The sequence below is a fragment of the Falco cherrug genome, chromosome 12 (genome assembly GCF_023634085.1).
Source record: "Falco cherrug isolate bFalChe1 chromosome 12, bFalChe1.pri, whole genome shotgun sequence".
NCBI classification, from domain to species: domain Eukaryota; kingdom Metazoa; phylum Chordata; class Aves; order Falconiformes; family Falconidae; genus Falco; species Falco cherrug.
In genome coordinates, this window is record NC_073708.1 from 28,321,106 (window position 1) to 28,340,173 (window position 19,068).

A 19,068-nucleotide genomic window follows, 5' to 3' on the forward strand; every position below is an offset into this window, starting at 1 on the left:
GGGAGAAAATAAATTCCATATCCATTACCATGCTACTACCGGCTATGATGGATTAGCATTTTTTATCTCCTCAGCTCTTTGCCCATGGATTGATGACTCATCTGATTGGGAGTATCTTGTATTTTCCACTTGACAAGCACACAGTTCTACCAGAATCGATGAATAAGCATGAAGTGCTTCCCTTTCATTTCACCTGGGAAGGGCTGACGCTGGGCGGGAGAAGGCCTGGACTCACCGCCGGGGCTCGGCACGCCGTGTTCGCCGCCACACTAGCGGGGAAGCCTGACCCGCTGCAGGGCCACAGCTGCGGGTGCAAAGGCCCGAGGGGCGGGAACAGCAGCGCCGCTGCGAGCGCGGCGCCTCACCAGCCTTTCCCCCTCACCGGGGCGGCATGGCGCTCCGCGGCGGCGGGGCGAGGCCGGAGCACCGGCTGGAGCCGGCGGCCCTTGCCCCTTCCCCCGGCGGGGGCGAGCGTGTCCCCGGGGGCAGCCAAGGTGGGTCGTGCTGAGGCGCTCGCGCGCTCCCGAGGCGCGGGCTCCTGAGGCGAGGCGGAGCGCGGGAAGGGTGAGGCCGCCGGCGGGGCGAGGCGTGAGGCGGCGGCAAGGGGCTGCGCCGTACCCGGCGCTGGCCGCCCCCTCCCCACCGAAGAGCAAGTCACTGGCGGGACAGCGACGTTCGCGGCGTGCCCGGGTGCCGGCAGCCAGCCGGGATTGCCGTCCCGCTCCCGGCATGGGTGCCGCGGCCGCCCCTCAGACAGCGAACCGGTGAGGCGGCGGGCGCGTGGTTACGGTTCGGCGTAACGTGTTACTTTTCCATCGCAGTTCTGAGGCTGTTTCTGTGAGGAACAAGCGTGGTTTGGATTTTTTTTATCATCCCCCCCCCCCCCCCGTTTTTTTGCCATGTCGCCCCCCCCCCCCCCCCGCCCGCCCAGGAATCCTGCTTTGCTGAAGAGCTAGCGTGTCTTTGAGCAGGTGGCTCCGTGCCTGCGCACCCTCGCACCCCTCAGGGCAGCCGCGGCCGGGCGGCTGTGGGTGTCCCACGGGCGTTCCCCGTGCCCCTCTCCCATTCTGAAGGCACTCGGTACGAAATGGCGAAATAAACCAGGAACAGCTCCCCGCCGCGAATCCTTCTGCCTACAGCGCGTAGGTGCAGCCGCAGCGGGCGGCGGGGAGCGCCTCCCGGCCGAGGGCGCAGCCGTGCGGGGCGCGGGGAGCCCGCGGGCCGCGCCTCACGCAGCCCCTCTGCCTGCGGCTGGTCTGCCGCGCCCCGCCGGTGCCGCCCTCCGCGCCCGGGGGTGTGTGTGCGTGCGCGGGCGGGAGGCCCCGGCTGCGGGGCTGGCGGGCTCGGCGGGACCCCGCGGGGGGTGAGCGAGCCGGGCTCCCTCCGCGGCGCGGTGCGGCCCCCTGCGCCCGGTGACTCCTCCCGCTCCCCGCCCGTGACGCCCGGCGGTAGGCGGCCGGGCCGGAGGTGGCGGCGCGGCCCGCCCGGCCCCCCGCGCCGCGGGGCGGGAGTGCGGCAGGCTCCGCACTGCCTCCCCGGCGGTGCCGCAGTGCCGTGCGCTGCCGCTGGGGGCGGCCAGGGGGCGCTGGCAGCCGGTAGCTGCGGCGGCCTTGGCCGCGGAGCCAGCGAGCGAGCCCGGCTGGCAGGCGGCGAGGGCGGGCGCCGGCCTCTCCAGCGCTCGCGGGGTCTGCGGGGCCCGCCCGGGAGCGGACGGCGGCGGCGGAGCGCGGCCCCGGGGGATCCCCCTCGCCATGCAGACCCGGCGGCTCCTGCTGCCTCCCGAGGTGAGTGAGCGGCGCCCAGCCCTCCGCCCCCGGGCCCGGGAGGCCGGGGTATCCCGCTCCCCAGGCCCCCCGCCGCCCGGAGCGAGGCCCCGCGGGCGGGCGGGCGCGGAGGGCTCCGGCGCCTCAGCGGAGCCGCCGTATCGCCGACACAGCCCCAGCCCAGGGCCCGGGTGCCCCCTCACCCCGCCGCCCTTGTCCCCCTGCACGCCGCCAAGGGGAGAGGCGTCTCGGCGCCGAGGGGGATGGCGGCGATCCCCCCTCAGCCCTCACCGGCGGCGACGCTGGTCCTCCGAGCCCCCTCCCCGCCATTCCCCTCCGTTCCCGGGTGCCGCTCGCCGGGTGCCCGGGACTGGGTGACCCCCTCACCCGGCGCGGCCGGGGCACCTTTCTCCCCAGCCGGCGGTCCTGGAGGAGGGGAGGGAGCTCCTGCTGCCCTCCGCCATCGGGGCTCCCCCCGGCCCCCCCGTGTGCCGCCGGTGCCGGGCCAGGCGGGGCAGTTCCCGGGCCGCGCCGTGCGCAGGGCAGCCAGCGGGCAGGCTCGGCTGCCGGCCCGGCCAGGGGAGGATCCCTGCCGGCATCTCGTGCCCTTTCCATGGCCTGGTCTCCGCGCTCTCCCCGGGCAGGGAATGCGACTTGCTCATCGCGATGTGTAACAAGTCACTCCTGCAATGGTGGTAGTGGGGGAGGGGGAGGGGACGAGCGGGCGGGATGCGTTTTATAACATCTCTAATTACGTGAAACAGTGGTCATGTCTCGCGCTAAGAATAACTGGCACTCTTGGCATGTCAGACTTTCTGCAGAGGTGGGTTAGTTACTTGCTCATGAACGTTATGGTTAAGTAGGTACATATGATGGAGGGTGGCTGGAGAACTGTTTTTATCTCGTTAACCAGACTGAGAAACAAGTAGCAGATGGGAATTGAAAGACTTTATGTTTTCGTGTTAACTATTTTGTTTATTTATAGACTAGATATTGCTGATTATTTTGTGACAGAGGTTTTTCAGGGAGTTTAATTTTTATGCCTGTTTTCTTTCAGTTCAAATATTAGAAGTTGACTGAATTCCAGCAATCTTTTTATTAAGTATGGTTGTATCAGGTTAGAATTTCTGAGTAACACTGCCCTCAGTGTTTTGGTCCAGGCTTAATCCAAAACTGGAAGGAACCCTTTATAAACAAATATAATAATAATAACAACAAAAACAACAAAAAAAGAACTCTACTTGAATAAAAGCTTTTATTTTCTTTGGACAGCATTTTACTGACTCGGCAGCGTTGTAAAACATCGTAATTAACTTCTATTAGCAAATAGTTTTTGATTACATGGAACAAATCCAGATTTTACATACACCTTCAGTAGTAGAAACGACATCAAAATCCTTTGTTAGTTCCTGAACCCAGTAGTGAGCTTCTTTTTATAAAGTTATGGCATGTGATACAGAATAAGAAGAGCAGTCTCCTTGACCCAAGAGAGGCAAAATTAAAAATCTCTTCAGAGGTTTGGGGAATCAGAAATGGAAGCTGAAAAGGGGCCTAAAACCTGAAACAAGCCTCCCTCTATCTCAAGCCCTGATAAACACGTAACAAGTTAGCACATTGTGATCTATTCTTATTGCTTAATGGTGCCTTTTTTAGTGTGTGAAAAAGGAAGAAAACCACCCCAAAACTGCAGTGCTGAGCCCTGATACTGGGTGTTATTTTTGTGTGTTAGCTTTGAGTCAGTTATTAGGCTGGGGATTAAATACTTTCAAACGCACATTTCAGGATCTGAGGCCCGGGGCTAAGACTGAGTTGAAATACAGTTTTTTTTTTTAGTTTGGCATAAAGTCTGACTGTGATTGTCTCAGGGAACAAAGGTAGAGACTGAACAAAGATGCAGTATTAAAACTTGTGGCCAAAGAATGATAAGCTTTTAATGTCTGTTGTTGCCTGTCCACTAGCTGTGCCAACTTTAGCAGAAAATAGCTTGCTAGTTTTCAGGTTTACAGGCTGTCTAAAAAAAAATTACCTGGCAATTATTTTGCAAAAGGATTAGAGTGGAGTTTTGCTTTTGAATAAAAGCTGGCCAAAAAGAAAGAGATTTTGGGAAGAAGTGGTGTATTCATGTTTTGTTGGTCGGGAAAATCTTTTGATGCACTAAGCTGAGAATCTTCCAAATAAAAGTGAGTTCCTTGACAGAAAATCAGGTGAGGGATAATAGTTCCAGTGCACGGTTAGTCTGTGTGCTGATTAATTGGAGATCTTTTCCAGAACATTGTTAGAAGACAGCAGTATATTCGTAGACTACTTTGAAAGTTTTATATGAAGGCTAGTCTTTTTTATTTTTTTTGTGATTGGGATTAAAGTTTCTAAAGAAATTGAAAGGTGGCCTCTTCTAGAGCTCTATTTGTGATTCTTTATGAGACTTGAACTTTGAAATGAACAGAAATGCAAACTAAAATGCTCGGTTTTCCCTGCTGTTTATGTGAAGCATTAAAAAACATGTCTGTACAATGACACTTAAAAATTTACAAAGCTTTTTGTATTGATGAGAAATAGATCATCAAGAGTAAGTGGCTGAAAGTAAGAGAAAGTACTGAGGTTTAGGTGATAGAAACAGCTTTTACTTCTGTGTTGGCTACATCTTGCAACACTGGGAAAATTACATCAATTAATGTAAATGGATAGGAAGTTTTAAAAGATACATCAAGGATCCTTCATTGACACAGTAGTTTCTACTTAAATTAGAACTTTGGATACATATTTGTACAAATTTGGCTAGTGACTAGAGCAAAACACTATATACAGTTATCAAAAGAATAGCACACTGAAAAATCAGCATGATGCAAGTAATATAATACATACTATAGATATTACATGTAAATAATATATAGAATTAATATATAAATAAAAACCATTATTTATTTTATAGATGTAAATTATTCTATTTTTACAGACAAAGTACTTTCCTACTTATTGTTTGGTTGACTGGGTTTCACTTAATTGCAACTAAAGTGTAACATCATTATTTTTTTTTTAATCTAGCTGTTAAGGTTCTTTTTAAACATTGAACATTTGAAGATTTTAAGGTGCCCTGTTAAATTTTAATGAGTGTAATCCTCAGCTAGTGTTTATGGGAAGGAATGAATGTGAGTGTCATACCTAGGGTATTAAACTATGTCATTCCTTTAAATGTTATTTTCTAGAGAAAATGACAAGATGTTGCAGGTCCCAGGACCTTTTAATTGGGATTAATGGAATACTGCACTCAGTACTTTGGTCTTTGTCAGATATTTGTTTCCTGAATGTGCTTTATAATGACTTCTCCCTTTTGCACTGTATACACGTAGAGTTAGGAATATTTAGGAATGCTACTATTCAGATTGCCGTAGCAGGCAGGTGAAATAGGGAAAATACTTTAAAGGTGAATTTATATGTACTCTTTCACTGAATCTTTCCAGTATCATTTATTACTGGAGTATTACAACGGTAGTTATATGACTGTTGTACTGCTAGAAGCGATAAGTAGAAATGTGTAACACTGATACCTGTTTTTCAGAAATAACAGCCCTCCAACTAGTACATCAGCATCGTATAGGGTGAAGGTGAATGGTAGAAGAGATCCGTAAAGGATCACTTAAACTATTTTAAAGGTTATTACTAAAGAAATCTAACTAATTTAAAAACATAGGTTAAAGACAAACAGTGCATGGCCAGGAACATATGGGTAACAACACTAGGTAAATTGTTCCCTTTGTATTCTTCCATCCTGATCTGCTTGAGTAGGAGTTGACTTAAAGAAGCAAGTCCAGACAGTTGACAAAAAAAGAAGGGGGGGGCAGGGAGGAGAAAGAAGAAAGATGATGAAAGTATGTGAAAAACAGGTGTGGAGTCACAATCTGTGGATTTTCAGTGTTTTGTAAAGTGTGGAGCTCCGAATAACCTGAGTGATGTCTTCAGTCCATGTATAAACTAAGGCAATGGTTGTCTTGGTTATGAAGGCCAGTGAGGAGAGAGCTTAAAGAAACTTTAATGTTGTTTTGCTTCCATGTAAAACTTGATGATTTGGAAATGTCAGTATGTGGCAGTCTGACCATATGTTATGTTTTGAGGGTTTGGTGTCCATATATTAAATGTTTCACATACTTTTTCCCCAGTGTCCACTGTATGTTGGGCAAATGAAAACATGGGCTTCAATCTTGGATTTCAGCTTGCGTTGTTGTTTGTTTTTTGTTTAGCAATTTAGCAAACCTTCATACTGAATTATTTGCAGATAACGCTAATGGCTGTACCTTCTTTCTTCAGTCTCTATGTTGTATATAGAATATCTTTGTCTTGTTTGTTATATTTGTTAATGTTACTTAGATCTCTGATATATTAATGGCAACTGAAGCTTCAACTCTACCTTATGAGTTGGTGGGGTCACCGTAGTATCAGTTCTTTAAGGCAAGAGTCTTCACTGAAGGTCCAGGAGCATTCTAGTATGCTCTGCTAGGATTGTCTAGGTTTTTCTGTCAGGAGTTGTATTGCAATGCTACTAGTGTATATTTTGCTTCTGTTTTCTATACTTCTCCCCCCTCCTTTTAATAACAATAGGGAGATTGATGAATTTTTAAAAAGAGATTAATTGCATAATGACATTGAGTAGGACTTTACAACTGGAAATGGTATTAACAGTTAATAAGTTTTCTTAAAATTGTTCTGTTGGATTTCTGTTACTGGTTTGGTTCCAACATTGTAATAAAGGTGGAAAGCCTTCTAGTGGAGGCTTGAGGCATCAACTGATACTTTAGATGCTGATGCTGTTTAGGGTATGGCTTTGTATATAAAATAATGCAGTAATGTGAATATTTTGAACCTTTGCTTGTGTTGAGTCCAGTTAAGAGTTAGAAAAGAAATGTTATCTACCAAATTATGACTATACTTACTGGTAATGTTTCATTGTGACCCTTACTGACTTCTTGTACTTCAGTTTGGCCAAAGAGCAGTTGTGGGCCTGCATAAAAAGGCAAAATAGTTAGTATATGTCTTTACTTCAGTGCCCTTTTTTTTTAAATTATTTTTTTCCCCTTAGTGAAGTGGTAGCTGGGAGGAACCTGTCCTTCCCTCTTCCCAGCACACAAAGAACACAGAGGTCATTTCCTATCAGGTGATAATTTGAAATTAGGCCATACTTATGTCAGAAATTCATGTGTGCTCTATCAATTATGGAAGTGCCGTAGCTGTCCTAGTAACACCAGCCTTACTTCTGGATTCTTGCAATTTTAAAAATTACTATAATAGGAAAGTTTTTGTTTACTTATATGATATACTGAAGCCCTTTTCTATAAATAATAATAAATAAAACTCTTTATACACGTGCTCTGACTACAACATTTATATTTCAGTCTAAGTTTAATATTTTGCTTGGGGAAGTAATATGGGTGAAATGCATTAAAAAATTCATAGAAGATGATCAATGGAGAAACATGAATGGGTACTTTTTTAAAAAAAGTAGTATGATGAACTTAAAAGGAGTTGGTAATGTTCAGTGTACGAAGCAGATCAAAGAGCTTTCTAAATCGCATAATAGCTTCTTTATCTGTGAATGTCACTGACTATTAGAGGAGCTCTTCTATTTCCAGATCCAGTTTTGTAGTGTCAAAATTCTGCTTTGAACTCAGTGTACATGTTGACTTACCTGTTAGTACTCCAAGTGTGATCTAGAAAGTTGATTTAGGATCACTAACATAAAGGCCAAGCCATTTGAAACTGAATTTATCGTGTATATAGTTGTTATATATTCAAGAAGAATTGGCAAATCATGTGAATATGCATAAAGTTTATTGCTTGATCTGTTGGCCAGTCAGATTATTGGAAGTTTGGGAGATACTATAGGACAAAAATTACAGGTGTTTTCAGATCTGTGATTTTTTTGTTTCTTAGTTATTATTTACTGTATTTATCTTATATTTCTTTTAATACAGACAATGAAACTGTTCTGTCATCTTTTCCTTTTCTTCTTCAGCAGCTTTGATTCCTCCCCCATTTTTTTTAATTGTTGGATTTTAGGAGAAAGTTTTAAGAATGGTGTCATAAGCAGTAAAATATGGGGCCCAGTTTCTGGTGATCTAGATCCCTCTGGTCTGTGTTGTGCTCAGCCCTCATTCTGATCTTGGGTGTGCTGCACACCCAGTATCTCTGAGGTAGACTTTGGTGATCTGTGTGGGGGTGACATGGGTAATCCCTGCCCCAGTCATCTGCTGAAGACGCCAGGCAGAATTAAATTTGTATTCTGTCTTCAAGTTCTGCAGCTCTCAGCTTTGCATATCAATTCAAACAAAATCAAATTAGTTTTGTTTCTGCACTAGCTAGGGCAGTGCAGTGACTGAAAAGTAGCATTTGCTTTTTCTGCAGGTGTTGTAGAGAAGGAAAGGCAAGTGGGACTCAGTAATGTATTGTGGAAAAGGGGTGGCTGTCTGGTGCTGGTGATTTCTTAAATAAGCATGCTATGAAAGAGAAGAGCATGTATCTTGGATCTCCGTGTGTGTCACTTCTACTAACTGTTGAATAGGGATAATGCTTACCTGTCTTTTTAGGACATCACAGATCCAAGGAGCATGTTGCCTGATGTCATGCAAGACCGAGGACTGAGAACTGGGCTTGGTTAAGCTGATGTTTAAAAGAGCAGAGTGATTCTTGGATTGAGTCAGTGCAGTGCGCTGGTCCAGTGATAAAGGAGCTCCCATCATTCTGGTTCAAACAGTGGGAATCTAAATCCAGATTAATTTCTGATGGCTTGGATTTATTTTCCACCCATACTTCCTTAGAATTTGTGAAAGATTTTGTAAGTAGTGGGGAAAGACTTACAAGATCTGAAGATGAAGATAACTATGTTTTGTTTTGAATTAGAGGATGTGTTTGAATGCGTTTTGTAGTGTGAACAGAATCTGATGTTACATGTACCAAAGTCCTTTGAGATACCTTATTGGTAAGCATATTGTTCTACCATCAGTGGAATGAAAGAAACTTTTTTTTGGTGTAGACTTAAATACTTTTTGCTCCTTAGTGCCTCTTCCCTTCCTTCCCCCTCTGCAGTAACCCCAGCTTTCTCACATAACACCATAATTCTCTCTTTTTTCCAGAGCTGTGTGGGTATTGATTGCCCAGCAGATTGCTGCCAAAAATACATATAGCAGCTTGCTTTTCCCTCAGAAGACAGTCATTTGGATTTGGTTTTACTGTGCAGATACTAATTTTCAGGAACTATTTTTTTTTTTTTTTAAAGATGAGCATAAAGAATAGTAAGTGAACAATGTGATCCCATAATCTTCATTTCTGTAGGAAATTAGATTTAAGATACAACACTTGAATAGTGATAGTAACTGAACATTTACCAGTACACAAGTCCTCTTCTTATTTGTGTTACTGAGACTGTGAATACAGAGTTTTCTTGGTAGGGTAGAGGAGACGCAAAAGTCAAATGATTAAAATATATTCAGCAAACCAATCATGTCAATATAACTTTTTTTATTTCCTATCTGCACTGTAATACAGATAAATGAACATTTAGTATGAATTGGGATTGCATAAGAGGAATGTTCCCTTTTTGCCTATTTTTTATTTTTTTTCATTTATCTGGCAGCCTTTTTGAAATTGCGTGTCCTTCTACAATCCTGTAGAAACACATGCTATTGCTTGCTTCTGAGGGGTGTTTCAGAGGGGGAGGCACAGGTATCTGATTTACACCCTTTTGGGGGTTTATACTTCAGAACACGGCTACTGCTTCTGTTTGATGGATTAGCAGAGCATATTGGTTGTCATGATGTTACAAAGTTACATTGTGAGTGCTATATTGGTTAATTCAAAATGAGTATTTTAATGAGCTCTTATTTGGTGAAGCTGAAAGTATGTGCAAAGCCCACTTCTTAGGTTATATTATTAACAGATTGCTTTGAATAGAATATATATAGAAACAGCCTCTTAACTGAAACATCAAATTGCAATTGGCTGTGGGAATTTCATACTGTGTTTTTGTACAAATGATGAAGGCTGAATAAAACTCCAGGATACTTCATGTATTTCACAGTTCTTGTTTCTTTTATAAATACAGCTTTAAAAGGTCATTACTTTAAGCATTGGTCTACTTACATACTTTTGTGCTTTCAAGTAATTGTATTAGTATACTGGCCTAATAGCTTCTGTATTGTATATACCTTAGTTTTAGTTAACAAGTCACCTGTAAAATGCATTTTAACCTATCGTTGGAATTTGTACATAGATTTTTATTTTTTTCTATATTCCTGTAGAATGAACATGGGTTTTATTATGATGAGAATTAGAAATAACTTCTTGAGACTCCTGGGCAATAGATACATGTATATGTAGTGGTTTTGTTGCCTCATTCTTTTCCTATAATGCCCTTTGTGGTTATATTTTATCTTTTTAAAATATTTTTTTCTTATTATTGCCATTAACCTTAATTTCTGTACAGATGGCTTGTAGATGCAGTTGTACCTTCTACTTTGAGGAAATGTATAATAGTAGCTCCTCTGTAGTTAATAAAACTTCTCTTAACTAGAGGTGTGAAATACTTAGATGCCTGAGGAAAGAAGGTAGCTGTGCTGATCCTGGATGTTGAGTACCCAGTGTGGGTACATGTAAAAAATTTTATTTCACAAGCTAAAAGGTGAAGGGTTTAAATGAATTTGTGAAGGAGCCATGCTGACAGTAAATAACAATGAGGATAGAAGGCAGCTTTACAGTTACAATGTTGCCTTATGATTTGACTGTTATTTTGGCCACTACTCCTCCTGCCCCATAGCTGTTTTGTCTAAAGACTTTCATTTATGTTTGTGAAATGGATGCATCACCATTGCTATTGGGTTTGTTCCCACCATTCCTAGAAGTGAGGAATGATATCATGTGGTTAATAGGGTTATTTACAACTGGTTTATACCAGTAGATCTGAATAGTGATGTTGAAATGTGTCGGGTTTCTCTCTCTCTTTTTTTTTTTTTTCATTCTTTTATTTTATTGGTCAGAGAAGGAAGGAAACATGGGTAGGGAGAAAAAAAAAGGATGCAGGAAGAAGTGATTGACGAAGGAATGTGCGTATACTACAGTCTTAGAAGGAGCTGTAAAGCAGAAGTAGGGATTCATGGCTGAGCAGAATCAACTGCCATATCAGTGGACAAAAGAAGTGGCAGAGATTTCTGAGTTTTGGACTATCTGAGAAATGCATCTGAGCTTACGAGGATTTGGTGTTCCTAGAGCTTTGTAAGAGTTCTGAAAACTATATTTTGACTCAATAATAATGAATTATTTCAATTTTAGATGTTTTTTTTTTTAATCTGTTAAGCCTTTATTTCCTGGGACTGCCAACAATGATACAGAACTATGGGCACTTAGTTTTATAATTAAAACTTCTCTGAGTCTTACATAAATTTTAAGTAAAAGTCATGATTGGTATATTGCACCACTGGAGCAATGAAATACAAAAAGCTTTACAGCGAATCTGAATGCAAGTTACTCACCATTTCTGTTGGTTATGCTTAGTCCCTTCAGCACTGTTAAAAGCATGTTAATGGACCTCAGCATAAATGAGAATGATACTCAAAAATAGCAGTTTCAGTACACACTGTTGCCACGGATGTATTGAGTTGTATTGAGTGAGTTACTAGTTACAGATGACTTGAGATGTAATGCACTGTGAGCATCAGCAATGTAGTTATTAGATCATGATCACAAATGTGGGAGTGAACTTTGCTACATTTGACAAGACAGCAATGTTTTATAATGTGTTAGTATCGTGTGCGCACGTGTATATATATGTTTGATCTTGGCATGATATGAATAGAAAGGTCAACACAAAATAGAAATTAGAAGTTCCTTTGAGGTAATTTCAGGTTGAAGGGAATATGAAAGAAAAAAAAAATCATTGATCTCTGAATTTATTTTCAGGGATGCACAGTAATCCAGCTCTACCTAACAGGATTTGAGAAATAGTAACTGTTTGCTGTCTATAATTGTATTTGTTTAAAATATGTATGTGGAAGATTTTAGAACACAGTAATGTTACATAGCTATCAAATGAGTAAAAATGACCACAGCAGTGTTGGAAGAAGGGTGTATCCATGTGTGTTGATAAAGGCAGCTTTGGGAGCTGATTGACTGCTCTTCAGTAGAGAGTGACTGTAGACTTTCAGACTTTTTTTCTGTACCGATTGTCAGATTGTCCTTTCTCTAAAGAGCAGCTGAGTGTATAAATTGTATCACTTCTAGCAGCTTCTTTCCCCAGTGGGTACAACACAGAATTGATGGGCTAGTAAATGGTAGCAAAGCAGTTTCCCTCTTTGCCTGTTGTCCTTTTCATCTGTCCCATTCCGGTTGTGTGTCAATTCTGGCTTTATGGTCAGGTACGGATTTTGCTCACAGTACCTGCAACTGTTGGCCCCTCGTGGGTTTTATAAAAAGCACAGTTCCTTGGCAGTTGTAGGCATTATTTAGTGATTCTAGAGGACCTTAGTTTTTCCCTTATTTCCCAAATCTAAAAAAACATCTGAAACAATGATCAGTATATCTGGGATTCATTCTTGTTTCTACCCTACATTAGAAAGAAGAAAAACTTCTACTGAAGTATTAGAATACAGGGTTAATCCACTCTGAGATACATAGTGTGTGACTTCAAACAATTTTATTCTTCAAGTCTGTTAAATGTTAACTTCTAATAGTCAAACCCTTGTTTCTTAAATAGAGAAACATAAAAAGTAATCTCATAAGCCCATTTATTCTATATGTTTTACTTCAGTTTGTATTTGAACAAAGTTATATAACAGTTTCAGTTTGGTATGTTAAAGGTATCATTTTTTTAAAAAAACACATTGTTACATTGGTGACATTACATGGAATCCATGCACAGATGCAGAAACATGATTTCATATTAAATTTATATTTAATACACTGCATTTTTTTAATGTGGTTTACAATATTTTGAACTTGGAAATTGTATCAAGCAAGTATTACAAAACATTAGATTTATAAAACACTAAATTTTGAAGTGAGCTCTATGAGCGTTTGAGTAAGCTCAGGAAAGGATTTTCTCTTTTTTTCCAACTGCGTTCCTCTGGAAAAACTTGCATGGAAGGCAGCACTGCAGTGTAAACCTATCTATTTGTTCTTCCATAGAGCTGGGGATGGATACTTTTCAAGGCAGTCGAAAATAGTTATGTAAGAAGGACGCATAGTTCCCGTCTCCAGGTGCTGAGGGTCCTGCCTCTGCAGTGTGCCGAGGGAAGTACCGGCTTTTTGGCAAGGCTGGGTTTTGAGTCAAGAAATAAATCAATTTCTTTCTCCTTGAAATAGTAAAAAGGGTAGGCAATGGAATTTATTTTCTACTGTAAACTGTTACAAAGCAGGTATCCTTTTCAGTTTGGCTGCTCACTCTTATTTACTGGAGGACAAAGGTTGATAACACTGCTATAATTTTTCTTGTCTCCCTGTTACTTTTGACTGTGATACTTTCTATGATGCTTCTTTGAAGTTGCTGCTCTTTTCACTGCTTTACTACTGCTCTGGCATGTGTGAATGTCTCCTTATGGAAACTTGGCTGGAGACAAAAGTGAAAATAATAGCTTTAAAATGGCATGGGGAAAAGTCAAGGGGAAAGATGCAAATATGAGCAGAATAATTCAGGAGACTGTCTTCTGCTTTAGATACTGTCCATCTCTGTTCAGTTGATTGGAAAAAAAGACAAACCAATGCAACACTGAAATAGTTCATCTTTTGTCAGCATTCATGGGTAGTGAGCTGGTACAAGTGTTGTATTACACAGAAATAGCCTGCCATGCCCCAGTCTACTCTTTGGTTAATTTACATTGATGAGTGGTAGGAACATCAGCAAATTATGGGAAATAAAACTGAAGGTTACTTGGTCATCTTGACCTTTTGGTGTAGGAAAAGGATTAGCAGCGGCTGTACCTTGTTTATATTTGTTACATTTAATCTCTTGCTGCTGTTTTTAGTATTTTGTATACTAAATGGATTTATGGTGAGTTTTAATGGGATTTTCTAATCCTGAACTGTTTCCTAGACAAGGTATTTTTGAAAAATCTGTTATTATTTGAGTCTCTAATAGATTAGAATTTTAAAATACTTTTTTTTTTTTCTGGTTGCATTGCATGGCTGCTAGTTTAATTTATTAATAGAGCAATTCATGTTAACAGGTTTAATTTGGGGCCTAATCCGAAGTCCTTGCTGTTGCAGGCATTTTCAAGCGTGTGACACAGACGTTGCTACTGCTGTGTCACAAAATTTTATAATGCCTGCCCTTCCTTTTATTTAGCACACACTAGGTAGAAAGAGCCGCATACTTTGTCTTTGGACAGAATGAATAGCTGTTTGAGAGTCAATGGAGTGCTCAGGAATGGAGAGTGAAGCCTGCTTTCGTTCAGTCAGTATGGACATACTCTGTCCATGTAGATTGCAGGTGCTGCTGTTAAAGTGTGTCCTGAGACAGGTCTGGAGGACTGCCTTTGTGGAAGGATTGTGCCAGTGCAGGATTTAGTCTTTTTACTTACATTAATTCTTAAAAAATAATACAAACACCTGTTAGTGTGAAACTTGACTGAAAGTTGCCGCTTAATTTGATTCGCCAAGGAGGAGCCATTACGAAGTGACAGAATTGTTGGGTGCCTGGTAAATTACCATTATTCCAAGCATTTAATTACTTGAGTGAAGAAACCCCACTCTTCTCCCTTGTGAATATTTAGCTGATCAGATAAGATAATTCATATTGTATAACTGATGTGTGTCCTGAAACTTTCTACCTGTTTCCCTTCTTGTTTAATTATACTGCTTCCTGTTACTGTAACGCCCTGCTGTAGTATTTTTTGTTGTAGTTTTTATTCTTGCCAAGTTGGGACCTGAATACATCCCCTGTCTGTAGTCTCTCTGAATCTCCCATCTGATAGTTCCAGAGTGTAGACAAGATAGGAAGTTAAGATACCAGCAGTGAAATCTGGGTTTGCATTGAAGATAATGCCTAGTTCAACTAATCTAGCAATAATAAAGTGCCTTAAAATGGCTGCAAATGTATTCCTGCCTACTCAAAGACATCTCGCTGGTAGCACATTATAGAGTATCTGTAGTGTAGTTAAGAGCTGGATCCTTGCCAGTAGATGGAAGCATTTTTTAACATCTCTTTATGCTTTGAGCTTTTTCCACATTTTTTTAACATAGTATCAAAATTGCTTCTTTTTCAGTCTCTTTCCTTTTATTATAGGCTATTCCAGTTTGTGCTAGTTCAGATTACTTCCATTTGATGTTGTAAACATTTTTACGTTCTTTTTAGTGGAAGATATTTCTAATTTTATATTTTTAGAGCTCTTTTCTTCTCTTCTTCATCCTCTCTTTATTCTGGGCACGTCTCTGCGTGTCAAATTTCTCTTCAACTTCTGTTTTACGTTTGCAGTAATTGGCAGTCGCCCTCTTGGAGCTCCTGAGGGAAACCATACACGTAGGGTATAACCAAAGCAGCACCTGAGTGATACCACTGTAGGGCAGGAGACGGAAGAGTTCAGCCAACCATCAGCAGAAGAGATAAGAAACTGTGAAATGCTCAAAGCAGGCAAGCTGGAACATCAGAGTCACTGGGCTGCCTTCATTTGTAGTGATCTTAGGTCTCAGTAGGCACATAATTTTTAGGTGGTAGTGTATGTGTTTTTTCAAGTGTGACAGAACCTTTTTTTAGCAGTGTGTATGATTTGTGGAAAACCTAATAATCACCATGTTATAGCTCATTGTGAATATTTTTGGGTCTCCTTTGTAGCTTTCTTTTTGTACCTGATTTTTATTTTAATATGGTTCTCTTACATTAGCTTCTTATTGGAAAAAGAATTTGACTCTGTTGTGAACCTGATAATTTTTTCAGGAAACCCAAACCTTATAATTTACTTTCTAAAATTGCTTTTTGTTTAATTATATTACTTCCATATCTTTAAGCATGCTTTGATTTTTACATTGGTCTTTGCGAGAGTAAATGTTGAACTGTAAACAGAAAGCTCTAGGACCTCCAGGTAATATCTCTTCAAAGCCTTCTTTAGAAACTGGTAGCAATTGATTGGATCTGTGTTCTTCTATGTTGAATGGTAACAGACAAAAAAGTTATTACCTGGGAGGAATGGAACAAGGAAGGTGGATCAGAATAAAAACAATGAATAATAAAGCTGTACTGTTGCCCTGAACACTTACCTAGAAGGTTTGTTGGCTTAGAGCACTGGTAACAGCACAGCACGTTTCAGCTGTAGGTTGCTAGGTCTGATCCATTTCTGATCAGTAAAGACTGAACTTTGTGGTTAATGTATGACTGACTGGTTTATGTGAAATGTGTTTGATGTTCATGATGCAGTTGTCAGGCCTTATCATAAATCACAAACAGAATTGTCATTGATTTATCTGTCTTTTCAAAGGGGTCATGAAAACTGAATCATTTTCCTCCACTTGCAGGCCAGGAGGGGACATGGTGGTGGTGTAGATAACCTTGCCCCACTGCCACGTGTACTTCACATCCTTTGAAAAAGCTTATCATTCTGATGCCTTCAGTGGAATTAAGTTTCCCTCACCTCCATTTCTGCATGCAAATGAAGCCTCTCTGAAAAACTTTGTAATGTAGTAATTTCTATTTCCCAAATATCCAAACCTTATCTTAGCTTATAGAGGTAGAAGTATCTTACTTGGATACAGGAACAGTTCTGTTGGCATACAAAGCTGTGGGGTTTTATTCTGACTTTGGAAATAGTACTACTAAGAGTGCTACTGTCCAGTTCATTAGTTTCCTGGAATTATTACTGTAGCTTATTTCTGAAAAGAATAATAAACAACCCTGGGAAAATTTTAGTATAACACTGCATATTGCTTTCATGCATGGAGAACTGTTTGGTGTTTTGATTTTTTGTTTTATGTTTTTTTGTTGTTGTTGTTGCGGGGGTTTTTTTGGCTCATAATTTTGCTGGCGTTTTAAGATATTTTTTTTTCCTAACATATGCTGCTGCTTCATCAGAGCACCAATAAATATTTCAACTATCTAACAGGTCAAATACTGGCACCAGCAAACCTTAAAACATGAATTTAACTTTTCTCACTCCCTGTTCTTGTTGCACTGTTTGTCATAAACTAGTCTCTTTCTTTTGCTCATGACTCTGGTGGATTTCTAAGCTATGTTGACTGTTAAGATGCAGCCTGTGAAAATGAGCGCCTGACCTGTAGAAATGCTGTTGTTGGGAGAACAAGACAGTTTCTTCTGAAGAGAGAGAGAGAAGATGCCTTTAGGAAGTGAAGGGAGCCTAAGACTATAGGGGGAATAATTTGAAGACAAAACCAGTTGTATAGTGGTAACAAGATCAGTGGGAAGCTGATGAATACAGTTTACAGAATTCAGAGGGCCATGAATTTTTGTTGAGTATCAAAGCTACTAGCTCTTTAATTGTAGTGTAATATAATTAACTTCAGAGGCTCGTTTTATAGATTAAGCATACAGTCAAGGTCATCAGGAATACAAGGACATTTGGACTTGCTGCATCACTTTGTGGGTTTACAGTTAGATGAAGAATAATAGTAGGTAGGTAGCAGTGTGGGGTTTATTAGCAGCTTTTTTCATGAAAATATTGGAGTGCAATAGTGGCATAGTGCATAGACCCCTGAATTTAAAGCTCTAAGTGTTACCCAAATAATTTGAAGGCTTGCAGCATTTGCCAAATGTGCCTGTGCTAGCTGCAGTCATACGTTGAAAAAACATGGTTTGTGGCAGAATTACCAATCATAAAATACATGTTTATTTTTTCTTTCTAGGATCAAGTAGAACACACTGATTCAGCAGAACTGGCTGGTTGTGCTGCAGTCATCATGAGTAGGCACAGGGTCATTCGTTTCTTAACATATGTATAAAAGGAAAAGGTAAGAGACAAGTTCTGTTTTAGAATATAATGATTCAGGGGTATGTACTTGTAATGCATGTATTTTATGGATGCTTATGGATATATATTTATATTCATATACCTCTATATAGAAGTGTATAGAGATATATATAGAAGATGATGGAGGATTTTTAGCATTTTGTTGTTTTGGTTTTTATTGAGAGTAATTGCCTTGTTTTAGAGCAAAGATGTGTCTTATTTTGTTTGGGGGAGTGTAGAAGCACGCAAAGTCTTTCTTCCTCAGTCTGTGCTGTAGGCAGAGCTCAGCAGTTAAAAACACAGCTATGGCTGAACTCTGAACAAGCTGTTCATTACAGCAAAGTTGCTTGACTTCTTCCGCCCAGGGGCAAATAATACAAAGATCATCAAAGGGAGCTGGAACAGTGTATGTGGACTTGACCATTGTTTCTCAGAGTTGAAGCAAGTCCTCAAAAGCGCTAGATCTAATAAATTAATTTGTCCAGTTGATATGTAATTAAATTTTGTCATGCTATGGGAAAATGACATATTCTGGACATCTGATTATCAGGATGAATGAGCAATGTTTCGTTTCAGTTTGATTGTGCCCCTTGTGACTTTCATCTTAGGAGGCTTTCATATATATTTTTGGTGAGGACTATAATAAACTACTTGAGTATTTTGTTTAGTAAGAGTTTACTGAAATGCATATGTTCAGGTTCATATTGAAAGTGTAGTCTACATGGGACAGCACGATATAAAGTCCTGGAATCTTATATTCTGGTTCTTTACATACTCTCTGATTTTTTAGGCATTTCCTATGAGGCTAGTTGTATGCTGGTATTATTTCCTTTGGTACATTTTTTATTATAGCTTTTTAATGTGATTGTGTGCTGGTCATCTACCGTTTGAGTCACGGATATTTGAAAGACTTAAGACTGTCGGTTCCAGTGGTGAAAAAATCTTGAGGTTAATTTAGGATGTGCAGTGCAGAAGATCATGGGTTACATAATTCCTTATTGTAGAGACCAAAACAAGTAAGAGGCTTGCTGCTTTGCAGGTATAATGCAAGGCCTATCTCTTTGTACAGTTCATTTCCCAAGAGGAAGCTGGCACGTGGGATATCTGAGCTGTCTTGAGAGGCAGTATCCAAGGTTCAGACTATCATCTAATTTTAAGGAAGGATTTTCTGTCCTCTACTTCTGTCTCCTTCCATCCTCACTAATCAGTTAAAGTTTGTCTTATGTCTAAATACTACGATGACTAGGATAGTAATTCTGGATACGTATGACACAGACATTCTGGTACATGCACCTTTATGTTTAGATGTTAGGGGAGAAAAGAGCACGTAAGCTTGGTAAAAAGTAAGTTCTTATGTTTTAGAGATGAAGATGTTGGTA

The 19,068-nt window shown here is 41.1% G+C and overlaps 1 protein-coding gene across 3 annotated transcripts in view; it reads left to right on the forward strand.

Annotated features, from left to right (window-relative positions):
* Positions 1-349: 349 nt before the first annotated feature.
* The window catches only part of ZFYVE9 (zinc finger FYVE-type containing 9), a 63,896-nt gene continuing 45,177 nt past the window's right edge, over positions 350-19,068 (forward strand). The window contains exons 1-2 of one of the 3 annotated variants that reach the window (XM_005440361.4): positions 350-494; positions 17,586-17,690. The gene's annotated coding sequence lies outside the window, so the exon portion shown is untranslated. Of the gene's footprint in view, positions 495-1,555; positions 1,785-17,585; positions 17,691-19,068 lie in introns of those variants that run through there. The other 2 variants (XM_055724637.1, XM_055724636.1) reach the window with 2 other exon arrangements.